A 17,377-nucleotide genomic window follows, 5' to 3' on the forward strand; every position below is an offset into this window, starting at 1 on the left:
AGCTGCAAGCAGCGTTGGTCGGGTCCGCCGTTGGCCGCCGCCGCCGCCGCCGTGTCCCGAGTCCCGATCTTAGTCAGACCTACATAGAAGTTTTTGTTTCATCACTCTACGACATTCCTAACAGAAGTTACAAGCAGTTTTGTCTGGAAAAAGGTGACGGCTTTTTACAAAACTTTTATTTTGAAGGGGTAATTGGCAACTTCCTGTTGATTTTAACTGAAAGATGCCAATTATCAAAATGTAGGTCTAAGTCAGACCTACACAGAGGTTTTTGTTTCATGTCTCTACGACATTCCTAACGGAAGTTACAAGCAGTCTGTCTTTTGTATCTTCCTAGGGGGCGCTAGCGCGCAATTTTCATTTTTGGGGTTTGGTTACCTAATATGTTGGTCTGCCGCTCCATACCGATGTGTGTGTCAAATTTGGTGAGTTTTGAAGCATTTTAAGGGGGTCAAATTACAGCTCAAAGAGGTAAAAATGATATTTTTTTGGAAAATTTGCGCAGGGGATCTTTGAAGGCGCGTAAAATCAAAACCTGAAAACTTATCACAACTTTGATCTATACTTTTAATCAGAAGGGTCCAAACTCTCTCCTGAGCGAGTTTGAAGCCGAAACGACAAACGCGCTCAGAGGAGATAACTTTTGAAGAAAGGTGACGGGTTTTCACAAAACTTTTATTTTGAAGGGGTAATTGCCAACTTCCTGTTGATTATTTCTGCTAGCTGTCAATTACTAAAATGTAGGTTTAAGTGAGACCTACATAGAAGTTTTTGTTTCATGTCTTTCCGGCATTCCTACCCGAAGTTACAAGCAGTTTTGTCTGTGTTTTCTTCCTGGAAGCAGTTTTTTCTGTGTTTTATTGAAAAATTGCGCTAAAGCGCAACTTTGAGTTTTTTTTTTTTTTTTTTTCATTAGATTGCAATTTCTGCCAGTCCTGATGTGTCTGCCAAGTTTGGTGAGTTTTGAAGCATGTTAAGGGGGTCAAATTACAGCTCAAAGGGGCAAAAATAGCATTTTTTTGCGAAAATTTTGCTTTGAATGGGTTTTTGCCAAATTTCTGTTGATTTTAGGTATAGGCATTTCTAATGGGGAATCTAGGTCTAAGTCAGACCTACATAGAGGTTTTTGTTCCATGTCTTTACGACATTCCTAACGGAAGTTACAAGCAGTCTGTTTTTTTTTTTTCGTAGGGGGCGCTAGCGCGCATTTTTCATTTTTGGGGTTTGGTTGCTTAATATGTGTTTTTGCCAAGCCTTACCGATGTGTGTGCCAAATTTGGTGAGTTTTGGAGCATGGTCAGTGGGTCAAATTAGGGTTCGAAGCTGCGGAATAATAATAATAATTAAAGCTGCAAGCAGCGTTGGTCGGGTCCGCCGTTGGCCGCCGCCGCCGTGTCCCGGGTCCCGATCTTAGTCAAACCAACATAGAGGTTTTTATTTCATGTCTCTACAACATTTCTAACAGAAGTTACATGCAGTTTTGTCTGGGTTTTTTCCTAGGGGGCGCTAAGCGCAATTTAGATTTTTGGGGTTTGGTTTTTTATTAGATGGCAGTTTTTGCCAGTCCTGATATGTGTGTAAAATTTGGTGAGTTTTGAAGCATGTTAAGGGGGTGAAATTACAGATCGGCGATTCTGGATGTTGTTGATAAATGGCTTTCGGTCTGCATAACAGAGCTTTAACTAGCACTTTGAAGCATTTTAAGTGGGTGAAATTACAGCTCAAAGAGGCAAAAACGTCATTTTTTAGGAAAAGTTGCGCAGGGGTTTTTTGAAGGCGCGTAAAATCCAAACCGGAGCAGTAATCAAAACTTTGATCTATACTTTTAATCAGAAGTGTCCAAACTCTCTCCTGTGCGAGTTTGAAGCCGAAACGACAAACGCACTGGGAGAAGTGTCGATTTGAAAAAGGTGACGGGTTTTCACAAAACTTTTATTTTGAAGGGGCAATTTTTAACTTCCTGTTGATTTTTGCCGAAGGATGTAAATTATCGAAATGTAGGTCTAAGTCAGACCTACCTAGAAGTTTTTGTTTCATGTCTGTCCGACATTCCTACCGGAAGTTACAAGCAGTTTTGTCTGTTTTCTCTTCCTAGGAGCAGTTTTTTCTGTGTTTTATTCAAAAATTGCGCTAGAGCGCAATTTTGAGTTTTATTATTTTTTATTTTCATTAGATCGCAATTTCTGCCAGTCCTGAGGTGTGTGCCAAGTTTGGTGAGTTTTGAAGCATTTTAAGGGGGTCAAATTACAGCTCAAAGAGGCAAAAATAGCATTTTTTGCGAAAATTTTGCTTTGAAGGCGTTTTCGCCAACTTCCTGTTGATTTTAGGTATAGAACATTTTTATTGGAAATGTTCATCTAAGTCAGACCTTCATATAGGTTTTTGTTTCAAGTCTCTACGACATTCCTAATGGAAGTTACAAGCAGTCCGTTTTTTGTTTCTTCCTAGGGGGCGCTAGCGCGCAATTTTGATTTTTAGTGCTCGTTTTTTTTATTAGATGGCAATTTTCGCAGATCCTGATGTGTGTGTCAAATATGGTGAGTTTTGAAGCATGTTAAGTGGGTCAAATTTCAGCTGGAAACGGCGGCGGAATAATAAAGAATAATAATAAAACGCAGCAGATTCAATAGGGTCCTTGCATGGCAAAGGACATGGATGTCCTTTGCCATTGCAGGGCGGACCCTAATAATAATTAAAGCTGCAAGCAGCGTTGGTCGGGTCCGCCGTTGGCCGCCGCCGCCGTGTCCCGAGTCCCGATCTTAGTCAGACCAACATAGAGGTCTTTGTTTCATGTCTCTACGACATTCCTAACAGAAGTTACAAGCAGTTTTGTCTGGAAAAAGGTGACGGCTTTTTACAAAACTTTTATTTTGAAGGGGTAATTGCCAACTTCCTGTTGATTTCAACTGAAAGATGCCAATCATCAAAATGTAGGTGTAAGTGAGACCTACATAGAGTTTTTTGTTTCATGTCTGTCCGACGTTCCTACCAGAAGTTACAAGCAGTTTTATCCGTTTCCTCTTCCTAGGAGCAGTTTTTCTGTGTTTTTTTCAAAAATTGCAATAGAGCGCAATTTTGAGTTTTAAGGTTTGGTTTTTTCACTAGATCGCAATTTCTGCCAGTCCTGATGTGTGTGCCAAGTTTGGTGAGTTTTGAAGCATTTTAAGGGGGTCAAATTGCAGCTCAAAGAGGCAAAAATAGCATTTTTTTGCGAAAATTTTGCTTTGAATGAGTTTTTGCAAGATTTCTGTTGATTTTGGGTATAGACATTTTTTATTGGAAATGTAGGTCTAAGTCAGACCTACACAGAGGTTTTTGTTTCATGTCTCTACGACATTCCTGACGGAAGTTACAAGCGATTTGTTTTTGTTTTTTGCTAGGGGGCGCTAGCGCGCAATTTTCATTTTTGGGGTTTGGTTGCTTAATATGTTGGGGAGGGACACCGTACCGACGTGTGTGTCAACTTTGGTGAGTTTTGAAGCATGTTAAGGGGGTCAAATTAGGGTATTGTTTGTGTTGTATTCCTAGGGGGCGCTAGAGCACAATTTTGAGTTTTTGGGTTTGGTTTTTTCATTAGCTCGCAATTGTTGCCAGTCCTGATGTGTGTGCCAAGTTTGGTGAGTTTTGAAGCATTTTAAGGGGGTCAAATTACAGCTCAAAGAGGTAAAAATTATATTTTTTTGGAAAATTTGCGCAGGGGTTCTTTGAAGGCGCGTAAAATCAAAACCTGAAAACTTATCACAACTTTGATCTATACTTTTAATCAGAAGGGTCCAAACTGTCTCCTGAGCGAGTTTGAAGCCGAAACGACAAACGCGCTCAGAGGAGATAACTTTTGAAGAAAGGTGACGGGTTTTCACAAAACTTTTATTTTGAAGGGGTAATTGCCAACTTCCTGTTGATTTTTTCTGCTAGCTGTCAATTATTAAAATGTAGGTCTAAGTGAGACCTACATAGAAGTTTTTGTTTCATGTCTTTCCGGCATTCCTACCCGAAGTTACAAGCAGTTTTGTCTGTGTTTTCTTCCTGGAAGCAGTTTTTTCTGTGTTTTATTGAAAAATTGCGCTAAAGCGCAATTTTGAGTTTTTTTTTTTTTTTTTTTCATTAGATTGCAATTTCTGCCAGTCCTGATGTGTCTTCCAAGTTTGGTGAGTTTTGAAGCATGTTAAGGGGGTCAAATTACAGCTCAAAGGGGCAAAAATAGCATTTTTTTGCGAAAATTTTGCTTTGAATGGGTTTTTGCCAAATTTCTGTTGATTTTAGGTATAGGCATTTCTAATGGGGAATCTAGGTCTAAGTCAGACCTACATAGAGGTTTTTGTTCCATGTCTTTACGACATTCCTAACGGAAGTTACAAGCAGTCTTTTTTTTTTTTTTCGTAGGGGGCGCTAGCGCGCATTTTTCATATTTGGGGTTTGGTTGCTTAATATGTGTTTTTGCCAAGCCTTACCGATGTGTGTGCCAAATTTGGTGAGTTTTGGAGCATGGTCAGTGGGTCAAATTAGGGTTCAAAGTTGCGGAAGAATAATAATAATTAAAGCTGCAAGCAGCGTTGGTCGGGTCCGCCGTTGGCCGCCGCCGCCGTGTCCCGGGTCCCGATCTTAGTCAAACCAACATAGAGGTTTTTATTTCATGTCTCTACGACATTTCTAACAGAAGTTACATGCAGTTTTGTCTGGGTTTTTTCCTAGGGGGCGCTAAGCGCAATTTAGATTTTTGGGGTTTGGTTTTTTATTAGATGGCAGTTTTTGCCAGTCCTGATATGTGTGTAAAATTTGGTGAGTTTTGAAGCATGTTAAGGGGGTGAAATTACAGATCGGCGATTCTGGATGTTGTTGATAAATGGCTTTCGGTCTGCATAACAGAGCTTTAACTAGCACTTACAAGCATTTTAAGTGGGTCAAATTACAGCTCAAAGAGGTAAAAATGATATTTTTTTGGAAAATTTGCGCAGGGGTTCTTTGAAGGCGCGTAAAATCAAAACCTGAAAACTTATCACAACTTTGATCTATACTTTTAATCAGAAGGGTCCAAACTCTCTCCTGAGCGAGTTTGAAGCCGAAACGACAAACGCGCTCAGAGGAGATAACTTTTGAAGAAAGGTGACGGGTTTTCACAAAACTTTTATTTTGAAGGGGTAATTGCCAACTTCCTGTTCATTATTTCTGCTAGCTGTCAATTACTAAAATGTAGGTTTAAGTGAGACCTACATAGAAGTTTTTGTTTCATGTCTTTCCGGCATTCCTACCCGAAGTTACAAGCAGTTTTGTCTGTGTTTTCTTCCTGGAAGCAGTTTTTTCTGTGTTTTATTGAAAAATTGCGCTAAAGCGCAATTTTGAGTTTTTTTGGTTTTTTTTTTTCATTAGATTGCAATTTCTGCCAGTCCTGATGTGTCTGCCAAGTTTGGTGAGTTTTGAAGCATGTTAAGGGGGTCAAATTACAGCTCAAAGGGGCAAAAATAGCATTTTTTTGCGAAAATTTTGCTTTGAATGGGTTTTTGCCAAATTTCTGTTGATTTTAGGTATAGGCATTTCTAATGGGGAATCTAGGTCTAAGTCAGACCTACATAGAGGTTTTTGTTCCATGTCTTTACGACATTCCTAACGGAAGTTACAAGCAGTCTGTTTTTTTTTTTTCGTAGGGGGCGCTAGCGCGCATTTTTCATTTTTGGGGTTTGGTTGCTTAATACGTGTTTTTGGCAAGCCTTACCGATGTGTGTGCCAAATTTGGTGAGTTTTGGAGCATGGTCAGTGGGTCAAATTAGGGTTCAAAGTTGCGGAAAAATAATAATAATTAAAGCTGCAAGCAGCGTTGGTCGGGTCCGCCGTTGGCCGCCGCCGCCGCCGCCGCCGCCGTGTCCCGAGTCCCGATCTTAATCAGACCTCCATAGAAGTTTTTGTTTCATCACTCTATGACATTCCTAACAGAATTTACAAGCAGTTTTGTCAGTTATTTTTCCTAGGGGGAGCTAGAGCACAATTTTCATTTTTGGGGTTTGTTTTTTTATTGGATGGCAATTTTCACCAGTCCTGATGTGTGTGTAAAATTTGGTGAGTTTTGAAGCATGTTAAGGGGGTCAAATTATAGATTGGTGTTTCTGGATGTTGTTGATACATGGCTTTCGCTTGGCATAGTATAGCTTTAACTGGCACTTTGAAGCATTTTAAGGGGGTCAAATATCAGTTCAAAGAGGCAAAAAAGGCATTTTTTGCAAATATTTTGTTTTGAAGGGGTTTTTGTCAACTTCCTGTTGATTTTAGGTATAGAAGTGTTTAATGGAAATGTAGATCTAAGTCAGACCTACATAGAGGTTTTTGTTTCATGTCCCTACGACATTCCTAACGGACGTTACAAGCAGTTTTGTCTGGAAAAAGGTGACGGCTTTTTCCAAAACTTTTATTTTGAAGGGGTAATTGCCAACTTCCTGTTGATTTTAACTGAAAGATGCCAATTATCAAAATGTAGGTCCAAGTGAGACCTACATTGAGGTTTTTGTTTCATGTCTGTCCGACATTCCTACCAGAAGTTACAAGCAGTTTGATCTGTTTCCTCTTCCTAGGAGCAGTTTTTTCTGTGTTTTATTCAAAAATTGCAATAGAGCGCAATTTTGAGTTTAAAGGTTTGTTTTTTTCACTAGATCGCAATGTTTGCCAGTCCTGATGTGTGTGGCAAGTTTGGTGAGTTTTGAAGCATTTTAAGGGGGTCAAACTTCAGTTCAAAGAGGCAGAAATTGACTTTTTTGCGAAAATTTTGTTTTGAAGGGGTTTTTGCCAACTTCCTGTTGATTTTTGCTATAGAAGTGCTTCATTGGAAATGTAGGTCTAAGTCTGATCTACATAGAGGTTTTTGTTCCATGTCTCTACGACATTCCCAACGGAAGTTACAAGCAGTCTGTTTTTTGTCTCTTCCTAGGGGGCGCTAGCGCGCAATTTTAATTTTTGGGGTTTGGTTACCTAATAAGTTGGTCTGCCGCTCCATACCGATGTGTGTGTCAAATTTGGTGAGTTTTGAAGCATGTTAAGGGGGTCAAATTAGGGTATTGTTTGTGTTGTTTTCCTAGGGGGCGCTAGAGCACAATTTTGAGTTTTTGGGTTTGGTTTTTTCATTAACTCGCAATTGTTGCCAGTCCTGATGTGTGTGCCAAGTTTGGTGAGTTTTGAAGCATTTTAAGGGGGTCAAATTACAGCTCAAAGAGGCAAAAATGAATTTTTTTAGGCAAATTTGCGCAGGGGTTCTTTGAAGGCGCGTAAAATCAAAACCTGAAAACTTATCAAAACTTTGATCTATACTTTTAATCAGAAGGGTTCAATCTCTCTCCTGTGCGAGTTTGAAGCCGAAACGACAAACGCACTGGGAGAAGTGTCGATTTGAAAAAGGTGACGGGTTTTTACAAAACTTTTATTTTGAAGGGGTAATTGCCAACTTCCTGTTTATTTTTTCTGCTAGCTGTCAATTATTAAAATGTAGGTCTAAGTGAGACCTACATAGAAGTTTTCGTTTCATGTCTTTCCGGCATTCCTACCGGAAGTTACAAGCAGTTTTGTCCGTGGTTTCTTCCTGGAAGCAGTTTTTTCTGTGTTTTATTGAAAAATTGCGCTAGAGCGCAATTTTGAGTTTTATTATTTTTTTTTTTCATTAGATTGCAATTTCTGCAAGTCCTGATGTGTCTGCCAAGTTTGGTGAGTTTTGAAGCATTTTAAGGGGGTGAAATTACAGCTCAAAGAGGCAAAAATAGCATTTTTTTGCGAAAATTTTGCTTTGAATGGGTTTTTGCAATATTTCTGTTGATTTTTGCCCCAGAACATACTATTATGAAATGTAGGTCTAAGTCAGATTTACATAGAGGTTTTCGTTTCATGTCTCTACGACATTCCTAACGGAAGTTACAATCAGTATGTTTTTTTTTTTTCATAGGGGGCGCTAGCGCGCAATTTTGTATTTTGGGGTTTGGTTGCTTAATATGTGTTTTTGCCAAGCCTTACCGATGTGTGTTTAAAATTTGGTGAGTTTTGGAGCATGGTCAGTGGGTCAAATTAGGGTTCGAAGCTGCGGAATAATAATAATAATAATAATAAAACGCAGCAGATTCAATAGGGTCCTTGCCATGGCAAAGGACAGAGTCCTTTGCCATTGGCAGGGCGGACCCTAATTAAAGCTGCAAGCAGCGTTGGTCGGGTCCGCCGTTGGCCGCCGCCGCCGCCGCCGTGTCCCGAGTCCCGATCTTAGTCAGACCTACATAGAAGTTTTTGTTTCATCACTCTACGACATTCCTAACAGAAGTTACAAGCAGTTTTGTCTGGAAAAAGGTGACGGCTTTTTACAAAACTTTTATTTTGAAGGGGTAATTGGCAACTTCCTGTTGATTTTAACTGAAAGATGCCAATTATCAAAATGTAGGTCTAAGTCAGACCTACACAGAGGTTTTTGTTTCATGTCTCTACGACATTCCTAACGGAAGTTACAAGCAGTCTGTATTTTTTCTCTTCCTAGGGGGCGCTAGCACGCAATTTTAATTTTTGGGGTTTGGTTGCTTAATAAGTTGGTCTGCCGCTCCATACCGATGTGTGTGTCAATTTTTGTGAGTTTTGAAGCATGTTAAGGGGGTCAAATTAGGGTGCGAAGGTGCGAGCGCGCCTTGGGTTGCTGTCCCCGAGCCCTACGGCAGGAGAAGCCTTGGTGACACTATTTAATGCATCGTGAAAGTAATGCAGTTGATGTATTGAAGTGAAAATATCAAGCTCCCTGTTGATTTTTGCCAAAGTATGTTAATTATTCAAATGTAGGTCTAAGTCAGACCTACATAGTGGTTTTTGTTTCATGTCTCTACGACATTCCTACCGGAAGTTACAAGCAGTTTTGTCTTTGTTTTCTTCCTAGGAGTAGTTTGTCTGTGTTGTATTCCTAGGGGGCGCTAGAGCACAATTTTGAGTTTTGGGGTTTGGTTTTTTTATTAGCTCGCAATTGTTGCAAGTCCTGATGTGTGTGCCAAGTTTGGTGTGTTTTGAAGCATTTTAAGGGGGTCAAATTACAGCTCAAAGAGGTAAAAATGATCTTTTTTAGGAAAATTTGCGCAGGGGATCTTTGAAGGCGCGTAAAATCAAACCCTTAAAACTTATCAAAATTTTGATCTATACTTTTAATCAGAAGGGTTCAAACTCTCTCCTGTGCGAGTTTGAAGCCGAAACGACAAACTCGCTCAGAGGAGATAACTTTTGAAAAAAGGTGACGGGTTTTCACAAAACTTTTATTTTGAAGGGGTAATTGCCAACTTCCTGTTGATTTTTTCTGCTAGCTGTCAATTATTAAAATGTAGGTCTAAGCGAGACCTACATAGAAGTTTTTGTTTCATGTCTTTCCGACATTCATACCGGAAGTTACAAGCAGTTTTGTCTGTGTTTTCTTCCTAGAAGCAGTTTTTTCTGTGTTTCATTCCAAAAATTTTGTAGAACGCAATTTTGAGTTTTAGAATTTTTTTTTTTCTTTAGATCACAATTTCTGCCAGTCCTAATGTGTCTGCCAAGTTTGGTGAGTTTTGAAGCATTTTAAGGGGGTCAAATTACAGCTCAAAGAGGCAAAAATAGCATTTTTGGTGAAAATTTTGCTTTGAAAGGGTTTTGCAAAATTTCTGTTGATTTTGGGTATAGGAGTTTCTGATGGGGAATTCAGGTCTCGGTCAGTTCTACATAGAGGATTTTGTTTCATGTCTCTACGACATTCCTACCGGAAGTTACAAGCAATCCATTTTTTGTCTTTTCCTAGGGGGCGCTATTGCGCAATTTTGATTTTTCTGGTTCGGGTCCCTAATATGTTGGGAAGAAACTCCTCACCGACGCGTGTGTAAAATTTGGTGTGCTTTGAGGCATGGTCAGTGGGTCAAAATACAGCGCATATGCGAGTATCGGTGCGGAAGAAAGAAAGAATAATAATAAGAATAATAAAACGCTACAGATTCAATAGGGTCCTTGCATGGCAAAGGACATGGATGTCCTTTGCCATTGCAGGGCGGACCCTAATAATTAAAGCTGCAAGCAGCGTTGGTCGGGTCCGCCGTTGGCCGCCGCCGCCGCCGCCGTGTCCCGAGTCTCGATCTTAGTCAGACCTACATAGAAGTTTTTGTTTCATCACTCTACGACATTCCTAACAGAATTTACAAGCAGTTTTATCAGTTTATTTTCCTAGGGGGCGCTAGAGCACAATTGTCATATTTGTGGTTTGGTTTTTTTATTGGATGGCAATTTTCACCATTCCTGATGTGTGTGTAAAATTTGGTGAGTTTTGAAGCATGTTAAGGGGGTCAAATTACAGATTTGCGTTTCTGGATGTTGTTGATAAATGGCTTTCGCCTGGCATTGTATAGCTTTAACTTGCACTTTGAAGCATTTTAAGGGGGTCAAATTGCAGCTCAAAGAGGCAAAAATAGCATTTTTTGGCGAAAATTTTGCTTTGAATGAGTTTTTGCAAAATTTCTGTTGATTTTGGGAATAGACGTTTTTTATTGGAAATGTAGGTCTAAGTCAGACCTACACAGAGGTTTTTGTTTCATGTCTCTACGACATTCCTAACGGAAGTTACAAGCAGTTTTGTCTGGGTTTTTTCCTAGGGGGCGCTAAGCGCAATTTAGATTTTTGGGGTTTGGTTTTTTATTAGATGGCAGTTTTTGCCAGTCCTGATATGTGTGTAAAATTTGGTGAGTTTTGAAGCATGTTAAGGGGGTGAAATTACAGATTGGCGATTCTGGATGTTGTTGATAAATGGCTTTCGGTCTGCATAACAGAGCTTTAACTAGCACTTTGAAGCATTTTAAGTGGGTGAAATTACAGCTCAAAGAGTCAAAAACGTCATTTTTTAGGAAAAGTTGCGCAGGGGTTTTTTGAAGGCGCGTAAAATCCAAACCGGAGCAGTAATCAAAACTTTGATCTATACTTTTAATCAGAAGTGTCCAAACTCTCTCCTGTGCGAGTTTGAAGCCGAAACGACAAACGCACTGGGAGAAGTGTCGATTTGAAAAAGGTGACGGGTTTTCACAAAACTTTTATTTTGAAGGGGCAATTTTTAACTTCCTGTTGATTTTTGCCGAAGGATGTAAATTATCGAAATGTAGGTCTAAGTCAGACCTACCTAGAAGTTTTTGTTTCATGTCTGTCCGACATTCCTACTGGAAGTTACAAGCAGTTTTGTCTGTTTTCTCTTCCTAGGAGCAGTTTTTTCTGTGTTTTATTCAAAAATTGCGCTAGAGCGCAATTTTGAGTTTTATTATTTTTTATTTTCATTAGATCGCAATTTCTGCCAGTCCTGAGGTGTGTGCCAAGTTTGGTGAGTTTTGAAGCATTTTAAGGGGGTCAAATTACAGCTCAAAGAGGCAAAAATAGCATTTTTTGCGAAAATTTTGCTTTGAAGGCGTTTTTGCCAACTTCCTGTTGATTTTAGGTATAGAACATTTTTATTGGAAATGTTCATCAAAGTCAGACCTTCATATAGGTTTTTGTTTCAAGTCTCTACGACATTCCTAATGGAAGTTACAAGCAGTCCGTTTTTTGTTTCTTCCTAGGGGGCGCTAGCGCGCAATTTTGATTTTTAGTGCTCGGTTTTTTTATTAGATGGCAATTTTCGCAGATCCTGATGTGTGTGTCAAATATGGTGAGTTTTGAAGCATGTTAAGTGGGTCAAATTTCAGCTGGAAACGGCGGCGGAATAATAAAGAATAATAATAAAACGCAGCAGATTCAATAGGGTCCTTGCATGGCAAAGGACATGGATGTCCTTTGCCATTGCAGGGCGGACCCTAATTAAAGCTGCAAGCAGCGTTGGTCGGGTCCGCCGTTGGCCGCCGCCGCCGCCGCCGTGTCCCGAGTCCCGATCTTAGTCAGACCAACATAGAGGTCTTTGTTTCATGTCTCTACGACATTCCTAACAGAAGTTACAAGCAGTTTTGTCTGGAAAAAGGTGACGGCTTTTTACAAAACTTTTATTTTGAAGGGGTAATTGCCAACTTCCTGTTGATTTTAACTGAAAGATGCCACCTATCAAAATGTAGGTCTACAGACCTACACAGAAGTTTTTGTTTCATGTCTCTACGACATTCCTAACGGAAGTTACAAGCAGTCTGTTTTTTGTCTCTTCCTAGGGGGCGCTAGCGCGCAATTTTCATTTTTGGAGTTTGGTTGCTTAATAAGTTGGTCTGCCGCTCCATACCGATGTGTGTGTCAATTTTGGTGAGTTTTGAAGCAAGTTAAGGGGGTCAAATTAGGGTGCGAAGGTGCGAGCGCGCCTTGGGTTGCTGTCCCCGAGCCCCAGGGCTTAAGACGCCTTCGTCCCACTATTTAATGCATTGTGAAAGTAATGCAGTTGTTGTATTGAAGTGAAAATATCAAGCTCCCTGTTGATTTTTGCCAAAGTATGTTAATTATTCAAATGTAGGTCTAAGTCAGACCTACATAGTGGTTTTTGTTTCATGTCTCTACGACATTCCTACCGGAAGTTACAAGCAGTTTTGTCTTTGTTTTCTTCCTAGGAGCAGTTTGTCTGTGTTGTATTCCTAGGGGGCGCTAGAGCACAATTTTGAGTTTTGGAGTTTGGTTTTTTCATCAGCTCGCAATGGTTGCCAGTCCTGATGTGTGTGCCAAGTTTGGTGAGTTTTGAAGCATTTTAAGGGGGTCAAATTACAGCTCAAATAGGCAAAAATGACATTTTTTAGGAAACTTTGCGCAGGGCGTCTTTGAAGGCGCGAAAAATCAAAACCTTAAAACTTATCACAACTTTGATCTATACTTTTAATCAGAAGGGTCCAAACTCTCTCCTGAGCGAGTTTGAAGCCGAAACGACAAACGCGCTCAGAGGAGATAACTTTTGAAGAAAGGTGACGGGTTTTCACAAAACTTTTATTTTGAAGGGGTAATTGCCAACTTCCTGTTGATTATTTCTGCTAGCTGTTAATTACTAAAATGTAGGTCTTAATGAGACCTACATAGAAGTTTTTGTTTCATGTCTTTCCGGCATTCCTACCCGAAGTTACAAGCAGTTTTGTCTGTGGTTTCTTCCTGGAAGCAGTTTTTTCTGTGTTTTATTGAAAAATTGCGCTAGAGCACAATTTTGAGATTTTTTTTTTTTTTTTTCATTAGATCACAATTTCTGCCAGTCCTGATGTGTGTTCCAAGTTTGGTGAGTTTTGAAGCATTTTAAGGGGGTCAAATTGCAGCTCAAAGAGGCAAAAATAGCGTTTTTTGGCGAAAATTTTGCTTTGAAAGGGTTTTGCAAAATTTCTGTTGGTTTTAGGTATAGGAGTTTCTGATGGGGAATTTAGGTCTAGGTCAGTTCTACATAGAGGATTTTGTTTCATGTCTCTACGACATTCCTACCGGAAGTTACAAGCAGTCTGTTTTTTTTTTTCGTAGGGGGCGCTAGCGCGCATTTTTCATTTTTGGGGTTTGGTTGCTTAATACGTGTTTTTGGCAAGCCTTACCGATGTGTGTGCCAAATTTGGTGAGTTTTGGAGCATGGTCAGTGGGTCAAATTAGGGTTCAAAGTTGCGGAAAAATAATAATAATTAAAGCTGCAAGCAGCGTTGGTCGGGTCCGCCGTTGGCCGCCGCCGCCGTGTCCCGAGTCCCGATCTTAGTCAAACCAACATAGAGGTCTTTGTTTCATGTCTATACGACATTTCTAACAGAAGTTACATGCAGTTTTGTCTGGGTTTTTTCCTAGGGGGCGCTAAGCGCAAGTAAGATTTTTGGGGTTTGGTGTTTTTGTGAGTTGGCAGTTTTTGCCAGTCCTGATGTGTGTGCAAAATTTGGTGAGTTTTGAAGCATGTTAAGGGGGTGAAATTACGGATCGGCGATTCTGGATGTTGTTGATAAATGGCTTTCGGTCTGCATAACAGAGCTTTAACTTGCACTTTGAAGCATTTTAAGTAGGTCAAATTACAGCTCAAAGAGGCAAAAACGTCATTTTTTAGGAAAATTTGCGCAGGGGTTCTTTGAAGGCGTGTAAAATCCAAACCGGAGAACTTATCAAAACTTTGATCTATACTTTTAATCAGAAGGGTTCAAACTCTCTCCTGTGCGAGTTTGAAGCCGAAACGACAAACGCACTGGGAGAAGTGTCGATTTGAAAAAGGTGACGGGTTTTCACAAAACTTTTATTTTGAAGGGGCAATTTTTAACTTCCTGTTGATTTTTGCCGAAGGATGTAAACTATCGAAATGTAGGTCTAAGTCAGACCTACCTAGAAGTTTTTGTTTCATGTCTTTCCGGCATTCCTACCGGAAGTTACAAGCAGTTTTGTCTGTGGTTTCTTCCTGGAAGCAGTTTTTTCTGTGTTTTATTGAAAAATTGCGCTAGAGCACAATTTTGAGATTTTTTTTATTTTTTTTTCATTAGATCACAATTTCTGCCAGTCCTGATGTGTGTGCCAAGTTTGGTGAGTTTTGAAGCATTTTAAGGGGGTCAAATTGCAGCTCAAAGTGGCAAAAATAGCGTTTTTTGGCGAAAATTTAGCTTTGAATGAGTTTTTGCAAAATTTCTGTTGATTTTAGGTATAGAAGGTTTTTATTGGAAAAGTAGGTCTAAGTCAGACCTACACAGAGGTTTTTGTTCCATGTCTCTACGACATTCCTAACGGAAGTTACGAGCAATCTGTTTTTTGATTTTCGCAGGGGGCGCTAGAGCGCATTTTTCATTTTTCGCGTTTGGTTTTTTTATTAGATGGCAATTTTCGCCAGTTCTGATGAGTGTGTGAAATTTGGTGAGTTTTGGAGCATGGTCAGTGGGTCAAATTAAGGTTCAAAGAGGCGGCGGAATAATAATAATAATAATAATTAAAGCTGCAAGCAGCGTTGGTCGGGTCCGCCGTTGGCCGCCGCCGCCGCCGCCGTGTCCCGAGTCCCGATCTTAGTCAGACCTGCATAGAAGTTTTTATTTCATCACTCTACGACATTCCTAACAGAATTTACAAGCAGTTTTGTCATTTTTTTTCCTAGGGGGAGCTAGAGCACAATTTTCATTTTTGGGGTTTGGTTTTTTATTGGATGGCAATTTTCACCATTCCTGATGTGTGTGTGAAATTTGGTGTGTTTTGAAGCATGTTAAGGGGGTCAAATTAGTGATTGGAGTTTCTGGATGTTGTTGATAAATGGCTTTCGCTTGGCATAGCATAGCTTTAACTTGCACTTTGAAGCATTTTAAGGGGGTCAAATTTCAGTTCAAAGAGGCAAAAAAGGCATATTTTGTAAAAAATTTGTTTTGAAGGGGTTTTTGCCAACTTCCTGTTGATTGTAGGTATAGAAGTGTTTATTGGAAATGTAGGTCTAAGTCAGACCTACACAGAGGTTTTTGTTTCATGTCTCTACGACATTCCTAACGGAAGTTACAAGCAGTCTGTTTTTTGTGTCTTCCTAGGGGGCGCTAGCGCGTAATTTTAATTTTTGGGGTTTGGTTGCTTAATAAGTTGGTCTGCCGCTCCATACCGATGTGTGTGTCAATTTTGGTGAGTTTTGAAGCATGTTAAGGGGGTCAAATTAGGGTGCGAAGGTGCGAGCGCGCCTTGGGTTGCTGTCCCCGAGCCCCACGGCAGGAGATGCCTTGCTGCCACTATTTAATGCATTGTGAAAGTAATGCAGTTGTTGTATTGAAGTGAAAATATCAAGCTCCCTGTTGATTTTTGCCAAAGTATGTTAATTATTCAAATGTAGGTCTAAGTCAGACCTACATAGTGGTTTTTGTTTCATGTCTCTACGACATTCCTACCGGAAGTTACAAGCAGTTTTGACTTTGTTTTCTTCCTAGGAGCAGTTTGTCTGTGTTGTATTCCTAGGGGGCGCTAGAGCACAATTTTGAGTTTTGGGGTTTGGTTTTTTCACTAGATCGCAATTGTTGCCAGTCCTGATGTGTGTGCCAAGTTTGGTGAGTTTTGAAGCATTTTAAGGGGGTCAAATTACAGCTCAAAGAGGCAAAAAGGACATTTTTTAGGAAACTTTGCGCAGGGGATCTTTGAAGGCGCGTAAAATCAAAACCTGAGAACTTATCAAAAATTTGATCTATACTTTTAATCAGAAGGGTTCAAACTCTCTCCTGAGCGAGTTTGAAGCCGAAACGACAAACGCGCTCAGAGGAGATAACTTTTGAAGAATGGTGACGGGTTTTCACAAAACTTTTATTTTGAAGGGGTAATTGCCAACTTCCTGTTGATTTTTTCTGCAGGCTGTCAATTATTAAAATGTAGGTCTAAGTGAGACCTACATAGAGGTTTTTGTTTCATGTCTTTCCGGCATTCCTACCGGAAGTTACAAGCAATTTTGTCTTTGTTTTCTTCCTCGGAGCAGTTTTTTCTGTGTTTTATTAAAAAATTGCGCTAGAGCGCAATTTAGAGTTTTTTTTTTTTTTTTTTTCATTAGATAGCAATTTCTGCCAATCCTGATGTGTGTGCCAAGTTTGGTGAGTTTTGAAGCATTTTAAGGGGGTCAAATTACAGCTCAAAGAGGCAAAAATAGCATTTTTTGGGAAAATTTTGCTTTGAATGAGTTTTTGCAAAATTTCTGTTGATTTTAGGTATAGACATTTTTGATTGGAAATGTAGGTCTAAGTCGGACCTACACAGAGGTTTTTGTTTCATGTCTCTACGACATTCCTAACGGAAGTTACAAGCAGTCTGTTTTTAATCTCTTCCTAGGGGGCGCTAGCGCGCAATTTTGATTTTTGGGGTTTGGTTGCTTAATATGTTGTGGTGTCACGGTAGACCGACGTGTGTGTCAACTTTGGTGAGTTTTGAATTATGTTAAGGGGGTGAAGTTGCAGCGCGTAGGTGCGGAAGAAAGAATAATAATAAAGAATAATAAAACGCTACAGATTCAATAGGGTCCTTGCCATGGCAAAGGACATGGAGTCCTTTGCTGGCAGGGCGGACCCTAATTAAAGCTGCAAGCAGCGTTGGTCGGGTCCGCCGTTGGCCGCCGCCGCCGTGTCCCGAGTCCCGATCTTAGTCAGACCAACATAGAGGTCTTTGTTTCATGTCTCTACGACATTCCTAACAGAAGTTACAAGCAGTTTTGTCTGGAAAAAGGTGACGGCTTTTTACAAAACTTTTATTTTGAAGGGGTAATTGCCAACTTCCTGTTGATTTTAACTGAAAGATGCCACCTATCAAAATGTAGGTCTACAGACCTACACAGAAGTTTTTGTTTCATGTCTCTACGACATTCCTAACGGAAGTTACAAGCAGTCTGTTTTTTGTCTCTTCCTAGGGGGCGCTAGCGCGCAATTTTCATTTTTGGAGTTTGGTTGCTTAATAAGTTGGTCTGCCGCTCCATACCGATGTGTGTGTCAATTTTGGTGAGTTTTGAAGCAAGTTAAGGGGGTCAAATTAGGGTGCGAAGGTGCGAGCGCGC

The 17,377-nt window shown here is 40.1% G+C and overlaps 1 protein-coding gene across 1 annotated transcript in view; it reads right to left on the minus strand.

Annotated features, from left to right (window-relative positions):
* The window catches only part of mfsd12b (major facilitator superfamily domain containing 12b), a 419,651-nt gene that overhangs the window by 145,006 nt on the left and 257,268 nt on the right, over positions 1-17,377 (minus strand). The window lies entirely within an intron of this gene.

The sequence above is a fragment of the Nerophis ophidion genome, linkage group LG22 (genome assembly GCF_033978795.1).
Source record: "Nerophis ophidion isolate RoL-2023_Sa linkage group LG22, RoL_Noph_v1.0, whole genome shotgun sequence".
Taxonomy (NCBI): Eukaryota; Metazoa; Chordata; class Actinopteri; order Syngnathiformes; family Syngnathidae; genus Nerophis; species Nerophis ophidion.